This window comes from Meriones unguiculatus, chromosome 20 (genome assembly GCF_030254825.1).
Source record: "Meriones unguiculatus strain TT.TT164.6M chromosome 20, Bangor_MerUng_6.1, whole genome shotgun sequence".
NCBI lineage: Eukaryota > Metazoa > Chordata > Mammalia > Rodentia > Muridae > Meriones > Meriones unguiculatus.
Window position 1 is genome coordinate 25,930,090 of NC_083367.1, and position 18,134 is coordinate 25,948,223.

Below are 18,134 nucleotides of genomic sequence, written 5' to 3' on the forward strand. Positions count from 1 at the left end.
TAAGAGAACACAGATGCCAACCCAGACTACTACACCCAGCAAAACTTTCAGTCAACATAAATAGAGAAAACAAAATATTCCATGACATAACTAAATTTAAAGAATATATATACACAGCAATCCAGCCCTACACAAGATACTAGAAGAAAAACTCCAACCCAACAAGATCAACTACACCCAAGAAAACACAGGAGAAAGATAACTCACAACAAAAAACAGAAGAAAACAAGCACACAAACACACAATAACTACCAACTCCACAATAGCAAGAACTAACAATCCTTGGTCACTAATATCTATCAACATAAATGGAATCAACTCTCCAATAAAAAGACATACTAACAGAATGTTTGTGGGAAGAGGGTCCAACATTCTGCTGCATTCAAGAAACATACCTAAGCAACAAAGGCAGATACTACCTAAGAGTAAAGAGTTGGAAAAAGACCTAAGAAGCTAGACATCCTAATAGCTAATAAAGTAGACTTTCAACCAAAGCTAATCAAAGAAATGGGGAGGGACACTTCATTCTCATTAAAGGAAAAAAAAAATCACCATGAGGACATCATAATCCTGAACAACTGTGCCTCAAATACAAAGGTTCCTGCATTTGTAAAAGAAACATTATTAAAGTTTAAATCACACATTGATCCCAATACATTAATAGTAGGAGACTTCAATACCCCACTCTCAGCAAGGGACAGATCATTGAGACAAAAGCTAAATAGAGAAATAATGACACTTACTGAGGTCTTAAATCAAATGGACCTAATAGATGTCTACAGAAAATTTCACCCAAACACAAAAGAGTATACCTTCTTTTCAGCACTTCACAGAACCTTCTCCAAAACTGACCATATAGTCAGGCACAAAGCAAGCCTCAACAGATATAAGAAGATTAAAATAGTCCCTTATAGCCTCTCAGGCCACCATGGTCTAAAACTAGACATCAACAATAACAGAAATAGCAAAAGGCTTACACACATATGGAAACTGAACAATGCTTTACTCAATGACAACTGGGTTAGAAAAGAAATAAAGGAAAATAAATAAAGACTTCCTATAATTCAATGAAAATGAAGGCACAACTTACCCAAACTTATGGGACACAATGAAAGTAGTGCAAAGAGGAAAGTTTATAGCACTAAGTACCTTCATAAAGAAACAAAGCAAGTAATCCAATTTAAAAATGGGGTACAGAGCTAACCAGAATTCTCAACAGAAGAATATTGAATGGTGGAGAAACACTTAAAGAAATGTTCAACATCCTTAGTCATTAGGGAAATGCAAATCAAAATGGCTCTGAGATTCTATCTCAGACAAATCAGAGTGGCTAAGATAAAAAAACTCAAGTGACAACACAAGCTGAGAGGATTTGGGGAAAGAGGAACCCTCCTCCATTGCTGGTGGGAATGTAAACTTGTACAACCACTTTAGAAATTAATATGACGGTCTCTTAGAAAGTTTTCTCAGAAGACTGGGAATAGTGCTACCTCAAGACCCAGATATACCACTTCTAGGCATACATATATCCAAACATTTGCTCAACCATGTTCATAGCAGCTGTATTCATTATAGCCAGAATCTGGAAACAACCTAGATGTCCCTCAACTGAAGAATAGATGCAGAAATTGCGATACATTTACACAATGGAATACAACTCATCTATTAAAAAGAAGGAAATTGATTCCATTGATCTACCATTCTGTTTCTATGCCAGTAATATGCAGTTTTTATTGCTATTGCTCTGTAGTACAGCTTGAGATCAGTGATGGAAATACCTCCAGATGATCTGTTGTACAGGATTGTTTTAGCAACTCTGGGTTTTTTGTTTTTCCATGTGAAATTGAGAATTGTTCTTTCAAGTTCTATGCCATGTCGATATCCGGCAGGTGAAGCTGAGAGGAGGGTTGGCCAGTCCAGCTGGACATCCTCCATGGCTGAGCAGCATGGTGACTGTCAACGGCCTGGACTTCCCCCAATGCCCCAGGGAATAAAACACCACCGAGCTGGGAGATCTGTCGAAGCAGGAACTCGGTTTATTGAATAAAACGGTCCTTTTTATAGGTTTGGATCAGGAGGAAGGATTAAGGAAGTGAGGTAAGATGACGTAGAGGGCAAGGTTAGGTAGTATAAGGAGAGGTGGGCCAGCGACAAAACTCCACGTAACAGTTACCAGGCAGGGTTTATTTTAAGGCAGATATGCTGAATCACTTTTGCCGGGAAGTGGCACCTCTTATTTATTTATTTATGTATTTATGTATTTATTTATTTATTTACTTCTCAATGCAGTTTATTCAGGAACCTTGAACAATCTTCTGACCCTGGGGAAAGCCAGCCCACAGCTTAAAATAGCCTCTGGGTAGCCAACCCCAGCGTGCCACGTGGGCAATGCAGATAGGTCCACATACATGGAAGCAAGCCAGATCCTCAGCTTTAGCCAAATGTGGAGTTGTTCGTGACAGAGAGCACTCACCATCGGGAAGGTGGAAGGCGGAAGCCAGCTCCATGTTTAAGGCGCGGCATTACGCAGCTCTCTACAGTTCCCCCTTTTTGTTTTAGACGCATCAGGCAAGAGTAGAGGTCTGATCCCTGATATTAGAAATAAATTGGGACTTTGTACTGATGTTCATTTAGGTGTCATCCACCCAAAGAGCATCAGACCCGACCGATACCTTTTTCTCAGAGGCGGGACCTGGGGCATCAACCTGCATGCAATCAGACTTGCTCTTCTCTGGGTCCAAAGCGGCTGACCCTGAGTGCAGTGCTTAGCCTCGCATCCTGAGCATAACATTTTAGCTTTTTATGGTAGCCAACCATGCTTGGGGAGACTGTCCTGCTTCAATGGCTGTAAAGGCCTGAATGATCATGGCTGCATTACGCTGTTGTGAGACTCTGCTCTTGCATATACACCACAGGCAAACCAAGGAGACCAACACCAGAAGGCCTGCTAATGCTCCCATGCCCGCCCATTCCTTCAGATGATTCATGGCTGAAGCAATCCATGATGATAGTCCTGTGGCTAGTCCTGCGTCCACTCTGGTAGAATTTGCCGTAACAATGGCCATTCTCAGCTGCTCCATCGTAGTAGCGAATTCTTCAGTCCAATTACCTAAAATATAGCTAGGCAATTGTTTAGACAGATTTGCAGCACAGGAAAAATACTCATATTGTATGCTAGTGACACAAAGTCCAGCATACTTCCATTGACAGCCAAGTTGAGCGATTTGCCATAGGGTATCAATTTGCTCCTGCACGAGGTCAATCCTCTGATTGAACACCATCAAGTCTCCTTTTAGTTGAGCATTAATTCCTTTTTGTACATCTAAAGCATGAGCTACATTGGCTAAAAGATTATTTAGGGTCTGAGCAGTCTGCATAGTATGACTCATGGCTAATGCCACGGTGGTAGCTCCAACAGCCGCCAATGAGAGGCAGTAACAATGGTGGCTGTAATTCCAAGATCCCTTTTCTGTCTGAAGAGAGTCATAGCGTGAGGGGCATCAACGGGCACAGGCACCCAGCGAGGCATGTGAGTAACCAGGTCATACCTAAATTCACTAGCATTCCGGCATTGGGCAAAAAAGCGAGTATCATTACCACAATTACTTGGCTCTATCTGGCTAACAATGAATAAAAATGGGGGTTATAAACAAACAGGTGTGGACTTATAGGAAATATTATGAGAAGCCTTAACCCCCTCGTTGGAACATCCTGCATCAGTTCTAGAACTAGCAGTGGTGGTGTCCGAGGTCTGAGTAGGACTTAAATCGGAAGACAAAGACAGGTCTCCAAACTTGAGCCAGGCTCAGGTAGATACAGCATGCCTTATCAAGTCCAACAGTTCTGTAAAGAATTGTGTCGGTATTTTGATGGGAATTGCATTGAATCTGTAGATTCAATTCTACATGTCTACATGTAGAAAAATTCAAATAGATCCATGTTTATCACCCTGCATTAAACTAAAGTCCAAGTGGATCAAAGACCTCAACATAAAACCAGACACACTAAGTCTGTTAGAAGAAAAAGTGGGGAAGAGCCTTGAACCTGCTGGCACAAGAGACAACTTCCTGAACAGAACACCAACAGCACAGGCTCTAAGAGCAACAATCAAGAAATGGGACCTCATGAAAACAGTATCTGTTCTTATTATGTTTGATACACATAACTAGATTTGTATTAGACAGTTGTGTTGTTTTTATATGTATCTGCTTATTATACCAAATTAATACACGTAGTATAATTAGATTGAGTTATGATATGTGATATTCAAATATTTGAACTGCACTTAATTCCTAAGAATGTATTCATTTTATGCCGCCAAATACATACAAGACATTTTCCTTGCATTTTATACAGTGCTACTTCCCTCTCATATTCTAATCATTTAGCTAATTCCCTGAAATGTATATTTACCTGGGTTAATTGTTTCAATTTGTTGGATCACATGTGAAATAAGTAAGTTTAATCATTTTTTTTCTAAATAAACAAGCAAATTTTGTGTTTTGTTAAAACAAACAAACAAACAAACAAACAAACAAATAAACGAAATACAAGGCAATGGAGCTCTCTCGGATTGCTTGCGGCAACCCCCGCCATAGCCGCCGCTGCTCCTGCCCTCCCCGCCTCTGAGAAAAAGGCTATGCCTCCCACCTATGCTGATCCTGGCCAGTCCATCAGGGATGTCTTCACCAAGGGCTATGGCTTTGACTTAACAAAACTCGATTTGAAAACGAAGTCTGAGAACGGATTGGAATTTACCAGCTCAGGCTCGGCCAACACAGGGACCACCAAAGTGAGTGGCAGCCTGGAAAGCAAGCACAGGTGGACTGAGGACGGGCTGACGTTTACAGAGACATGGAACGCAGCCCCCTGTGCACCGACCTCCCCGTGGAAGACCAGCTTGCTCGTGGACCGAAGCTGACCCTTCTCGCCTAACACCGGGGGAAAAATGTTAAAATCAAGACAGGGTACAAGAGGGAGCGGATCAACCTAGGCTGTGATGTGGGCTTTGACATCACTGGGCCCTCGATGCGGGGCCTCTGGTGTGTGGCTATGAGGCTGGCTGGCTGGCTGGCTGGCTACCAGATGAATTTTAAGACTGTGAAGTCCTGAGTGACCCAGAGCAACTTTGCGATTGGCTACAAGACAGACGAATTCCAGCTTCAGACTAACGTGAACAACAGGACAGAGTTTGGTGGCTCCATTTTACCAGAAGGTGAATAAGAATTTGGAGACTTCAGTCAGGCTCGCCTGGACAGCAGCAAATAGTAACACTCTCTTTAGAAGAGCAGCCACGTATCAGGACAACCCTGATGTCTGCTTTTCGGCCAAAGTGAACAGCTCCAGCCTCGTTGGCTTAGGATATGACAAGTATCAAACTGAAGCTGTCAGCTCTGCTGGATGGGGAGAACGTCAATGCGGATGGCCGCAAGCTTGGTCTAGGACTGGAATTTCAAGCATTAATGAATATTGTACAATGGTTAAATTTTAAACTATTTAGCAGCATAGCTACCTTCAGATTCAGTGTGCCTTTTCATGTTGTATGTTGGGGATGTGAGAATTGATAAATACCACGTTAGACATCTAGGCTAAGGATGACTCGGCTTTAAGGTGTTTACCCTTTCAGAGGTACAGCAGAAACCCCGTTCCAGACAGGGTCCTTTTAACTGTAGGTATGGGTTGGGGAAGAGCCCTTCTAGACATGCCAGACTGCAAGAGCAAGCTGGAAATGTGCGGGCCCCTTTTATAAGTCTGTATCCAGTCCCCAGATGAAATTGTGACTTCCTGAGCATCAAACTCTGGTGTCCTGATCCTAACTGCTGGGAAGCATTTGCACACCTATGTGAAAGGGGCAGTTTAGACGGCTCCATGATGCCCTCTTCCCGTCCTAGCCCATCAGTTACTTGTTTTACACCAGAAGTAGTCCTCAGGGTGTGGTTGGCTATTTCTCTTGTGCCATTTTAGGGTGGAGAGGGTGGGCATGATAGAGGACTTAATCCTTCCTTGTGTTATAGTGTGGTTCTTCTTCTTCTTTTTTAAAATTCCTTTTATTTTTTGCTGTTGCACCAGAGGATGAAATAGCTCTGTTTTTTTCCAGCTCTGTGGTGCATAGGTGATTGTGGCCACACCCTGAAAACACTAGGGATGTAAATTGACTTCTGTTTTGGCCTTACCACTCTATTTTTTTTGTAATTTAATGGGGTACATTATAAAGCCTTCCATTTTGTGTGGAATTAGCTCCTCCCCTTCAAATGCTGTAATTAACATCACTAAAAAAAAAATAAAACTTGAAAAAATATTGAAAACTCAGAACAACAACAACAGCAGCAACAAGGAAATCATGAAATTTGCAAGCAAATGGATAGAACTAGAATTGATCATCCTGAGTGAGGTAACCCAGAAGCTGAAAGACATGAATGGTATAAACTCACTTATAAGTGAGTACATTAGCTGTATAATATAGGATACACACAGTAAAATCTACAGAGCTAAAAAAGCTAAACAACAAGGAGGACCCTAGGGAAGCTGCTTAACTCTCAGTAGGAAGGGAAAACAGGATGGACAAGGATGCTGTAGAGGAGAGGGAACAGGATGGGACCTGCCACAGATGTCCTCTAAAACACTCCACTCAGCAGGGATAGAGGCAGATGTAGAGACTCACAGCCACACTTTGTACAGAGCACAGGGAGTCTTATGGAAGAAGGGGAATATAGAAAGACCAGGAGGGGTCAGGAGCCCCCAAAACTGCTGGGCCCGGGGGGCGGGAACGACTGCAGAGACTGATGCATCAACCAAAGACCATGCATATAGAGGACCTAGCTCCCCTGCTCAGGTGTAGCCCAGAGACAGCTCAGTCTTTATAAGGGTTCCCTAGTAAGGAGAGAAAAGACAGTCTCTGGCATGAACTTGGTTGCCTGTTCCTTGGTCACTTTCCCCGGTGGGGCGACCTAGGCAGCCCACAAAGGAAGAGGATCCAGGCAGCCCTGATACAACCTGATAGGCTAGGGTCAGACAGTAGGGGAGGAGGACTTTCCCTACCAGTGGACTAGGGAAAGGGCATAGGGCGAGAAGAGGGATGGAGGGTGGAACCAGGAGGAGATGAGGGAGGAGGCTACAACTAGGATAAAACATGAATAAATTGTAAAAGAATAATAATAATTACTAATCAAATATTAATTCTCCAATTAAGAAAAAATAAAAGAACACAGGACAGTGCACCAGCTGAAGAGCAGAAGTCTTTTCAATGGGTTTGTAGAGCTAGCTATGGTTGTATGAGTGAGAGACCTGGACCAGAAGGCTGCTCTTCAGTGACAGGCTCCAAGAAGGAGGACTAGGGGTGAGAAGAATAATGAAGACAGCAGAGTTGGGGTCAGGAGGTCTTCATACCAGCAAGGTTATTAAGAAGTACAGCATCTTATATACAGCGTGCAGGAGAAAAATGGGACAAAGTCAGTAGAAAGCTTTCACAAAATGGGACAGAGTTAGCCAGAGGCTAATCCAGCAGTGTTGCACAAAGGGAACATAGATGTCTCAAGTGTGTCACAGACAAGCACACAGTGGCCTCGGCTCTGATAACAACAGTCCTTTTTGGGTGGGGAGAATCAGATTCCCAGGATCTGAAACCTTAGCTCCCCTAAGCCTCTGGTCCCAGGGCATCCCTAGCCTTATCAAGTATGGTCCTGGTTTTAGACAAGGGACTATGTTCCTTGCATTCACCAGGGCCTCAGGGACAGCCCCAGACCAGCCTAGCTCCAACAAGTGAGTTCAGGTTCAAGCCATCTTAAGTCAGAGTTACTTCCAGGAAGGCTCTCTAGAGAAGGGACAAATTCTTCCTCCATTTTGATCAGTAACCATTCTAGACACAAAGCCATCCTGAGATCTGAAGACAGGAGTCCTGTGGGTCACAGAAGGCATCTGGGGTTGTTGTTGGTGCATGATCCCATGAATAAAATAAGATTTCTTTCTTTTTTTTTTTTTTTTACAAGGCATACATCTGACTTCCTTCTTAAAAAAAAAAAGATTTATTTATTATGTTGTATTATGTATACAATGTTCTGTCTGCATGTACACCTGCATGCCAGAAGAGGGCACCAGATTATAGATGGCTGTGAGCCACCATGTGGTTGCTGGGAATTGAACGTAGGACCTCTGAAAGAGCAGCCAGTGCTCCTAACCTCTGAGCTTTCTCTCCAGTTCCTAACTTTGTTCTTTTATATGAGTTGGGTCTATTTTGTTAGTAGCCAAGTTATATTATCAAGCGATACACATACTTTAGTAATTCCAATTGCATTTCAAAGTTTATTCTGAGTTAACCCAACACCCCTTTGAGTCACATATTAGAGATTTAGAATATTTAAGGAGCTTGCAAAGGCCATAAGAGTATGTAAGTGCCTTAAAATTTGAACCCAAATCAGGTCAGTAAGAGCTCAAGCTTTCAAGTTCTCTATTGTACTTGTGAGCTAATCTGAAGGCTTGACTCAGAGGCTGAGCTTGGATCAGAGGTCTTGAGGGTTTTTATTTTGAATCTCAGTTGTCAAAATGTTTCTTAGCAGAACCAGGAGGAAGCAGGGAAAGAGCATTATTGTCTATAATCAGAACACATAGGAGGATGACACACACTCTGAACCCATTTGTTCCGGGTGTAATAATCAAACGAGTTTTCAAAAGAAAGGAGATGCTGAAGGCATCACCAGGACAGATGCCTTGTCTCCATTAAGCACTATAGCAAACCCTTGTAGCAAGTCCCTAGACCTTAATTAGCACAACTGACGCCATGATAGAAGTTCCATTCAGGCGTTGAAACCCAGCATGTAGACAGTACCACCTGCCAAAATGAGAACAAAGACCTAATCCATCAAAGTCCATAGTTCTGGGAAAGCCCTTAAATGTACTTACCTTGCTTTTTGCTTTCTGTAGTTCCACTTCTGGCAAACTGTTTTTGATGACTGAAATATGTCAACCCAGGATGTATTTTTTATGCTTAAAATCCCACCCTGAGAAAGGCTCAGAACTGCCCTTTGGTCCTGAACACCCAGTGTAGTCACTGGCTGGCTAATAAAGACTTTCTACTGACTTTAACCTAGCTATGTCCAAGTAATCTTCTCTGATGGATACCTTACAACTCTGTGTATCATTCTGTGTCCATATTTTCTGAATGAGGCATTCTTGCTCATATGCATTGTCCTCCCAGTCTGGCTAACTGGTCTATACAAGTATATAGAGAGGGGTGTGGTTCACAGAAAAGCCTGCACAAGAACTGCTTTTCAAAAGCTGTGGCTCTACTACAAACTCCTTTCTTCCCTGACACCCTGACTCCCCCAGTGCAAACCTGGCCAGCTCTTGTTCCCAGGTCGCTCAGACCTCCCTGACTCAAGACAGGCAGTTGGTACACCAGATAGTGTTAGCATACTTGTAAACTTCTATTTTATTTTGGTTTCTTAATATCACTTTCTCCCTTCTCCACCCCAATCTGTTCTAACACCCCAACACTGGGAAGGGGAGAAAGGTCAGTGGGGAGAAGAGGCATAGTTTTCCTTAGCTACTTCTTGCTATTTAGGGTCATCAGATTCATTGGGGCAAGGCCATTCCTCATTTCAGGATTTCTCCAACAACTCCTTCATGTCACACTGCATCAACAGCAAACAGAAACAGCAGGGGGGAACACGAGCAACCTTTTTTTTTCTCAGGGCCTTCTCAACATTCTCTGGGCCCTGGCACTTATTTCCTCTCCAGAGTCCTCAGAATTAAACTATCTGCAGCTGGCAAAGAGCCCCTCTCAGAGTCCACATGAGGCAAATAATTTGCTGCTGTGGACAATTTGAATCAGTACCATGTCCCACACCTGGGATTAAAACAAAAACATGTTTACATGTCATAACCCTTTTTTTCCCCTATTTTTCCTATATGATATTCCTATCTTCCACAGCAAGATAGGAATATTTTCCTATATGATATTCCTATCTTCCACAGCAAGATAGGAATATCATATAGGAAAAATAGGGAAAAAAAGGGTAGCTTGAATCTGCTCTTCAACTATAAAACTCTTGTTATTCTCAAATATTTTTTGATGCACTGGTATAGATTTTTATATATTGATACAAATTTTAAGTTACTTTTGATAAGTAGATGTTTCTACTCTTGTATAAGATATTGGAACTTTGCAAGTCATTTAAAAATACAAGGTTTACTTACAGTCCTTTCAAAAGCTGCTATTACAACTGTTTAGGATAGTTAAGTAATGCAAGGCGATAGTCAATCAAACTCATAGTCTTGTCAGGTACTAGTCTAGTTTATTGCAAAAATATACATACTATGTTGAGCAGATAGTCAATAGCTAGAAACAATGTTTACCTCTTCAGATTTACTATAGATAGATACATAATGATTAAACACTATGTAAATGTAGATAGACAGATAGATGTTCTTCAAAAACCTCAGAGATCTACAGAATATGGCACTTAAAGATTTTTTAAAGGCTTTTCTGGCAATGAGACATGTCAACTCCTGGCAGTATCCCATTCGACTTGAAAGAAGATGACGAGCATCAAAGAATCTCCTTTAGGAAATGGCTTCAAAGGTGACAAGATAGCCACTGGACAAAGAAGTGCCCCTGCCCTCTCCGGACAGAATGTTTCTAAAATGGGCAAACTTGGAGGCAGGGAAGTCGACTGCCAAGCTCTTCCAAGACAGGACAAGCAAATCCTTCATAGTTCCTGCTTCACAATCATACTGGGCCAGAAGGCTGAAAATTGATGCTTCAACATTATAGAGGAATTTTGGATGACTGTGCAGGCATCCATCTATTTATCAGTTCTATTTTGGAAGTATCTTGCCTGCACTTCTTACTTACTGAGGTAATATTTTCTTCTCAAGTCTCTGATAGGGTTGAAGACTAAATTGTTATAGTCTTACAAATGAGCTCAAGTTGTTTAGGATTTAAGATGCGTCTAAAACAAAAAGGGGGAACTGTAGAGAGCTGCGGAATGCTATGCCTTAAAGATGGAGCTGGTTTCCGCCTTCCACCTTCCCGATGGTGAGTGCTCTCTGTCACGAACAACTCCACATTTGGCTAAGGCCGAGGATCTGGCTTGCTTCCATGTATGTGGACCTATCTGCATTGCCCCCGTGGCACGCCTGGGTTGGCTACCCAGAGGCTATTTAAGCTGTGGGCTGGCTTTCCCCGGGGTCCGAGGATTGTTCAATGTTCCTGAATAAACTGCATTGAAAAAAAAAAAAAGAAAAAAAAAAGATGCGTTTAGATCTAGAATATGTTTTTAGATTGTTAAATACAAGCTATAATAGAGAATGATTTAGGTAAAGAACTTTGAACACACCAAGTCAGAATAGGTAATAAAATATTTTTCCAAAATCGCCAAATGCATATGGACTGGACATTGTAAATGTAACTTTTTACCTAACAGCTATCATAATTGTTATTATTGTATATTGGTTTATTATTTAAAGAAAAGGAGCCTTTTATTAGAATAAAGGGGGAATCATAGAAGGAATATCTTATGTATTGTATGGATATAGTACCTGCCAATAATAAATCTCATGGCTTATGGTTTGAGCAGGAAATAGGAAATGTGATGTCTGGTAGAGAGAGCAGATTCTGGAATAGAGACAGGCAGGAGAGATTCAGCTGGTAAGATTTGGGGAGGACAGACTGAATGGTATATGAACACAGGTAACCAGCCACATGGCAAAATGTAAGTTAGTTTAACTGGGTTATTTTAAGTTATGGGCTAGTCAGAGAAGAGCCTAGCTATATGGCTTGGTTATTGGTAAATAATTATCTTGAGTCTCATGAGTCATTATTCCAGGAAAAGGAGACAGCATAGCAGTGCTGGAGTTCCCTTTCTACCATATGTATGTCATCTGTTATTTTTCCTTCCTTATAGTTTTCCAATCAGTCTTCATTACCTTCCTAATGAGGCCCAGGGTCCTTGGCCAGTCATCTGATCCTGCCCTCTGCAAGTTTTCTGTTCTGAGTTTCTCCCCACATCTGCTGTTTGTCTTCCCATAGAAAACAGTTTCCTTTTAAAACATTCTTTTTGCATCCCTCCAATTCCAGGCCACTCACTCTAGGCACATCACAGCACTGAGATACATTTTTATTTGTTTGTTTCTTTTTCGAGGTAGGGTTTCTTTGTATACAGCCTTGGCTGTCCTGGAACAAGCTCTGTAGACCAGGCTGACCTCAAACTCACAAAGATGCGCCTGCCTCAGCCTCCCCAAGTGCTGGGATTACAGGCATGTTCCACTACCATCTGGCTACTGAGATACATTTTTAAAAGCATAATTTTGAGATAATTTTTTAAAAAATTAATTTATTCATTGACAATTTTGCATAGATATAATGCGTTCTGGCCACACCCATTCCCTTTTATCACTTATTCTCCCCTCTCACACCCTTCTCCTCCCATCAAGCCCCTCTCTCGTTTTCATGTCTTTTTATTTGTTTTTGTCTTTATTGGGTTTAATGGGTATGGAGCTATCCGCTCACATACGTATAACTCACCATGCCTGAGTCACTGAAGACAATGACTTCCTCTCTGCCATCGGCCCTGGACTGCCAGCAGCTCACCTGGGCAGGGTAGGGCACCATGAGCCCCTCCCACATTCATGACTGCAGTTTTTTCCTGTTTTCTTCTTCTGATGTCCATCCTCTTTGCCTTTTGGGATGGGGATTGAGTGCTTCCTCAAGATCCAGCCATACCACTCCTAGGCATATATCCGAAAGAGGCTCAAGTACACAATAAGGACATTTGCTCAACCATGTTTGTAGCAGCTTTATTTGTAATAGCCAGAAACTGGAAACAGCCCAGATGCCCCTCAACTGAAGAATGGATGCAGAAATTGTGGTACATCTACACAATAGAGTATTACTCAGCAATGAAAAATAAGGAAATCATGAAATTTGCAGGTAAATGGTGGGACCTGGAAAGGATCACCCTGAGTGAGCTGTCCCAGAAGCAGAAAGACACACACGGCATATACTCACTCACATAGACATATAACATAGGATAAGCCTACTAAAATCTGCACATCTAAAGAAACTGATCATGACTGAAGTCTTACGGGTTCAGTCTGAGGTAGACCCTTCTTAGATAATGACAGCTGCTGTGAGTCCACGGGTGCCAGGATTACTGGCCTTGTCTTGAATTTAACTTACCCTGTTCATTTCTAAAGCCTGTGTCCCATATCCCAAAGCCTTCAGTACTCCTATAAATGTGAGAGCATGGCCTCTATTTTTCTCCTTTTCCCTCATCATCTCTGGGAAGTCTAACACCAATCTGTGGCTTCTCTTGACACTGGACAATATTTACAACATAAGGGTAAAACCTTCACTCATAAAACCTTGGGGCTCTGCCTTTTATTTTTTTCCCCCATTTGAGCTGGCAGAATTACTCTTTTCTCTCTGAAGGATTTGTTTTCTCAGTTTAGAGATAACATGTATTATCTTCTGTCCACTGTACAACAGCATTATTAGTTACTTCCACGCTGCAGAAAAGAGCAAAATAACTCATTAATTTTCTAATCCTTATAATAAAACAACCAAGAGACACTATAAATTTTGTCTGTGTTGTGCTGAGAAAAGGCATCAGTTTTGAGGACATTCGAGTGTCCAGATACCCCTTCCCCAAAATCCTTTTATATATAAAACCCTTAATCTCTTCCTGGATGCCACAGCCTGGTGGGCTTGTTGTATTTGCAAAATGAAAGGAGTCCAGGGAGCTTGTATTCTCTTATTGCTTTTGGCATTCCCTTCTGTGTGGATAATTCCAAATCTGTCTCTCTGACCTATACATCAAACTCCTCACTCTTGCCACACCGCCTGCCAAACACTTTCACTAAGACATCCTGCTGGAACCTACCATTTAATGTCTGACATTAAGCTCTCAGCACCCACATAACAAACGGACTGACTTTCAGAGCAATATAGACCTGCTAATGAAGCCACCATGGTCAGGATTTCCCAGGCAACTTCAGGGACTTCCTCATTCAAAAGTTAGGAAGTGGAGATTTAATTGATGAGCTTAATATTGGTCTGAACGTCTTTTCAGTATTTTGTTTTGCTATCCGCTCACAGCCTACTCTGCAAATGGATTCTTCACTGTGCTTAGACATGTAGTAATGACGACAGAGATGGTGTATCCGTCAAGCACTTGTAAGCAACATGCCATCATGAATGGCTTTCTTCCCTTCTTCCTCCACGGCTCTGTCCCTCCAATTCATTGGACTGTCCTGATCCTCCAAACCACTATGCCATATGTTAAGTGTGGACTATTTTGGGTGGGTATTTTATATATTGCGGCCTCGGCACCTATGAAGATTTAATGTGATCTGTAAACGCTGACACGGTGTAAAATTAACGATGGAAACAAACTTTATGAAGAGTAGGAAGATGTGTCACAGTGAGGCTCCCTTTTGAGGCTGCAGAGCTAGATGACAGGGCATATTGGGTTTTATATAATCTTCATTCTGTGCTTTAATTATTAGAAATGGGAGCATACAAAAAGTCTCTGCAGAGGTTAACGTTTTTCTGGAGCAAAACTTTACAGTAACTTCACAGTATGAGTCGTGTTTTCCATAGGGAAATCTAACTCCCACAGAAAAGTGATTGGAGTGTGAAAGCTTTCAGTGTCAGTTCTTCATAAAGAAAGTACCATGTAGGCGGAAGGTATCACAGCTTAGTGGTAGTATGGTTTACTAATTTAGTATAGTACAAGGCTTGCCTAGCACGTACAAGGTCTTAATCTCAAGTTTGGCCAAATCCGGCCAACTAGACCAGCAAAACCCCCAACTGTAGTGTAAAGCCAAAGAGCTCAGACAGTGTGGTTCCAACTGTACCAAGATAGATGGGAGACTTAAAAAAAATAGTGGTGCTTTGTGTGTCTGCTTGATGTGTGCTTGTCTTGGGGGCCCTAAAGGAGCTTGTGGGCTATAGCTGATTCCTCTGAGAAGGGCTTGATCTGTGAGGGGTCTGGGCGGCTTGTGAAAGTGAGAACTTTATGCTTTGAGACCAGATGGAGACAGGAGGGAAATTTAAAAGCCAGAATTCTATTCCATCCAGAAATTGCAGCCCACTTTATCTTGGTCAACCAGGAAGGAAGGAAGGAATGAAGCCACCTCTCTCTCAAAACAAAAACAAATTTTCATAAGCTTTTAAGAGTTACCCAGAAAATCATCACAACAGTTTTTATGTTAGTGATCCCAGGCTTATGAGAAATGGAGGAAGGGAATACAAAAAGATTAAAATTGTTATTCAAGTAAACTTTATCAAAATAGTGGGATTCTGAGTCAATTACATCCAGTCTTACAAATTCACATGATAGGATGATGGTTAGCAACAAATAAAAACATGAGCAGAACTTTTTATCCTTCTGTCAAGGAAGTTGGGTAAAACCCAGAATCAGTTTTAATGTCTTTATCAATCATGGTCTTAGCAACAGTTCATATTTGACGAGACCCTGTCTCCATGTCTGGTGGAAGGACCAATTGACACTCCTGATGAGGAATGAGCTGAATAGGTTCCGCTCTCCTCTCAGTGACCCTGTTCTACTGAAGGCTCTACATCTCTTACAGAGCCTGGTGTTGGCTACCTGGGAGGGACTTCTCTCTCCCTTCTGACTCTTCACCTACACCCCAGGGGCCCACAGCTGCAAACGCCATGTTTTCTGGATCAGAGGTGTCAGTCAGCAATAACAACACGTAATTCCCATTATCTAACATCTGGTAAAGATTCTCGGCCCTTTGCTGTTCTCCGCCCTTAGGATAGATAACACAGAAGAGTTGAGGTGATACAATGTGGCCTATCACTTGCCATATCTCTTACTGAGGATCTGGGGTAATGAAACTGTGCTAAAGAACTATGATTCCTGGTGATTTGGTAATCTGAGAGAGATCTGGGACTTACAAAGTTTGAATAATTGTTCTGCTGTTCTACTCCCAGACAGCGGTTCTCAACCTTCCTAACGCTGCGACCCTTTAACATAGTTTCTCATATGTTGTGGTGACCCCCAACCATAACCATTTTTGGTTGCAACTTCATAACTGTAATTTTTTGCTGTTATGAATTGCAATATAATTATTTTTGTAGATAAAAGTTTGTCAAAGAGGTCATGACCGAACTCAGAGTAACTTCCCATTTCATTGCTTCTGTTCCCTGCCTGGAACGTTCTACCCCATGATACTTAAGTACCCAACTTTCTCTCAGCCTCTTCATTTTAGCTGCATCATCTCTGTGACACTTTCTGAAGATGCCTAATACAAAGAAACCTTTGCTTTTGTATTCCCTGTTTAAACATCTAATTGTATTTAGCTTTTTTCTAACGGTAGACATTTGTTGCTTCCTTTCTGGTGTTGTATCTCTAATCCCCTTGGTAAAATGGGCTATTTTCCATCTTATTCACCTATGTTCCCCTTCTTTACAATAGTTCCTGGAAGCTATAAGGTATTTAAAAAACCTCAGTTGAATGCACATAATAGCATGAACATAGGAGATTCCCTTCATGTAACTCTGAGGAGCGGAGTTTTGAGCTGGGGGGACAATGTCAGAGTTGCACTTTTAAATTTTGTTGGAAAGGTTTACAAATATCATAACTTTAATTGTACATGAAGAGATGAAGACTAAAAATGAAATAGAAATAGTGTTTATCTTTAGATCCTGGAAAACTCGTAAGCAAAGAAAGGATCAAGAGAAAGACAATTTTCTTTAGAATGTGAATGTATAGGGCAAAAGCTAGAATCCCAAAGCAACCCCACGCTGGAGAAAAAGGTCTTTTGAAACTTTCTCTCTTTAATCTTGTCCTGGATCCTTTGGGAAACATCATTAAATGAGCAATTAACAAAGAAGAAGTGAGAGGTGGGAGGCACAGGCTTCTGTGCTTTTCCTCAAAGTGGGTTAGTATGGCCTCGGACTCAGCTCTGCGGTTGCTGTCAACATTTGGTTATTTTCAGAACTTGCTCGTCAGAGCCAGCATGGGCCACCCTTTGCCAAACATCCTAGACAACATCTCAGATTACTTTTCAATTTTAAAACTGCAAACTCTTTCGATAGTTTTCTCTTTTCAACAGCTTTTTAATCTGTCTGAGCTGAAGTAGCTATCGCTTCTGAGGAAGTATGTGGTTAGTCCTGATTGTCGGCTTGACAGCGTCTAGAAATCACAATGGAAAAAAGCCTGTGAGGGACTTTTTAGATTAGTTCAATGAGATGGGAAGGCCCTTCTTACATGTGCTATTAACACTCCATCAGCTGGGGTTCTAGACTGAGTGAAAAGGAAAAAGGGAGCTGAGTACCAGCATTCATGGCTGTCTGCTTCCTGGATGGATGCCATGTGACCAAGATGACTTTCACAGCCCGGCAGACTGTGCCCTCAAACTATAAGCCAAGATAAATCCCCTCTTACTCAGGTTTCTCTTGTCATGTAGTTTGTTGTAGAGATGAGAAAAGTAACTAATACAAGAAGAAAAATGTAATCATTAGAACTTACTCAAATATACTATTAATGATGATGAAGGATTTTTATCCTCCTTACAGTCACACAACCTTATGTCAGTTTCATGGATATAGTCAGAAGATATGAGTTCAGTCCCTGGAACCCACATCATAGGACCCACATCAACTCTCAGAAGCTGTCCTGTGATTTCTACTCAGGCTTTATGGCATGTTCATGCTTGTATCACATCCATGTGTACACATATACAAACACACACTTATACAGTAAAAGTAAAAGAAAAACATCAGCTGCTAGGCCTCCCTGCTTGCTAATGGCATGTGGGGTGTGTTCTCTAGAAGAGCAGAACTGACAGAATGAACATATATCTTAAAAGAGGGGTTGTCAGATTGGCTTACACAGTATGGTCTGTCTTGTCCAATGATGGCTGTCTTCACACTGGAGAGGATGAGCACCCATAGGAACTCAGTCCATGTGGCTGCACTCCTCTGAAAACCCTGCCAGGTACTGAAGGTCCGGAGGGTTCCCGGAGAGGCACTGGTCCACCATGTTGGGAGCCTGAAGAAGTTGAGTTCTGACGCCCATGGAGGATGGCAGCAGCAGTGGCGGGGGGGTGGGGGGGAGGGGGATCAACTCAGCAGCAAGAGGTGAAAAGACAAGCAGGTGAAAAGCAGA

At 41.9% G+C, this 18,134-nt stretch overlaps 1 pseudogene; it reads left to right on the top strand.

Moving 5' to 3' along the window:
* Positions 1–4,639: 4,639 nt before the first annotated feature.
* Positions 4,640–18,134, top strand: part of LOC110558953 (voltage-dependent anion-selective channel protein 1-like) — a 154,451-nt pseudogene continuing 140,956 nt past the window's right edge.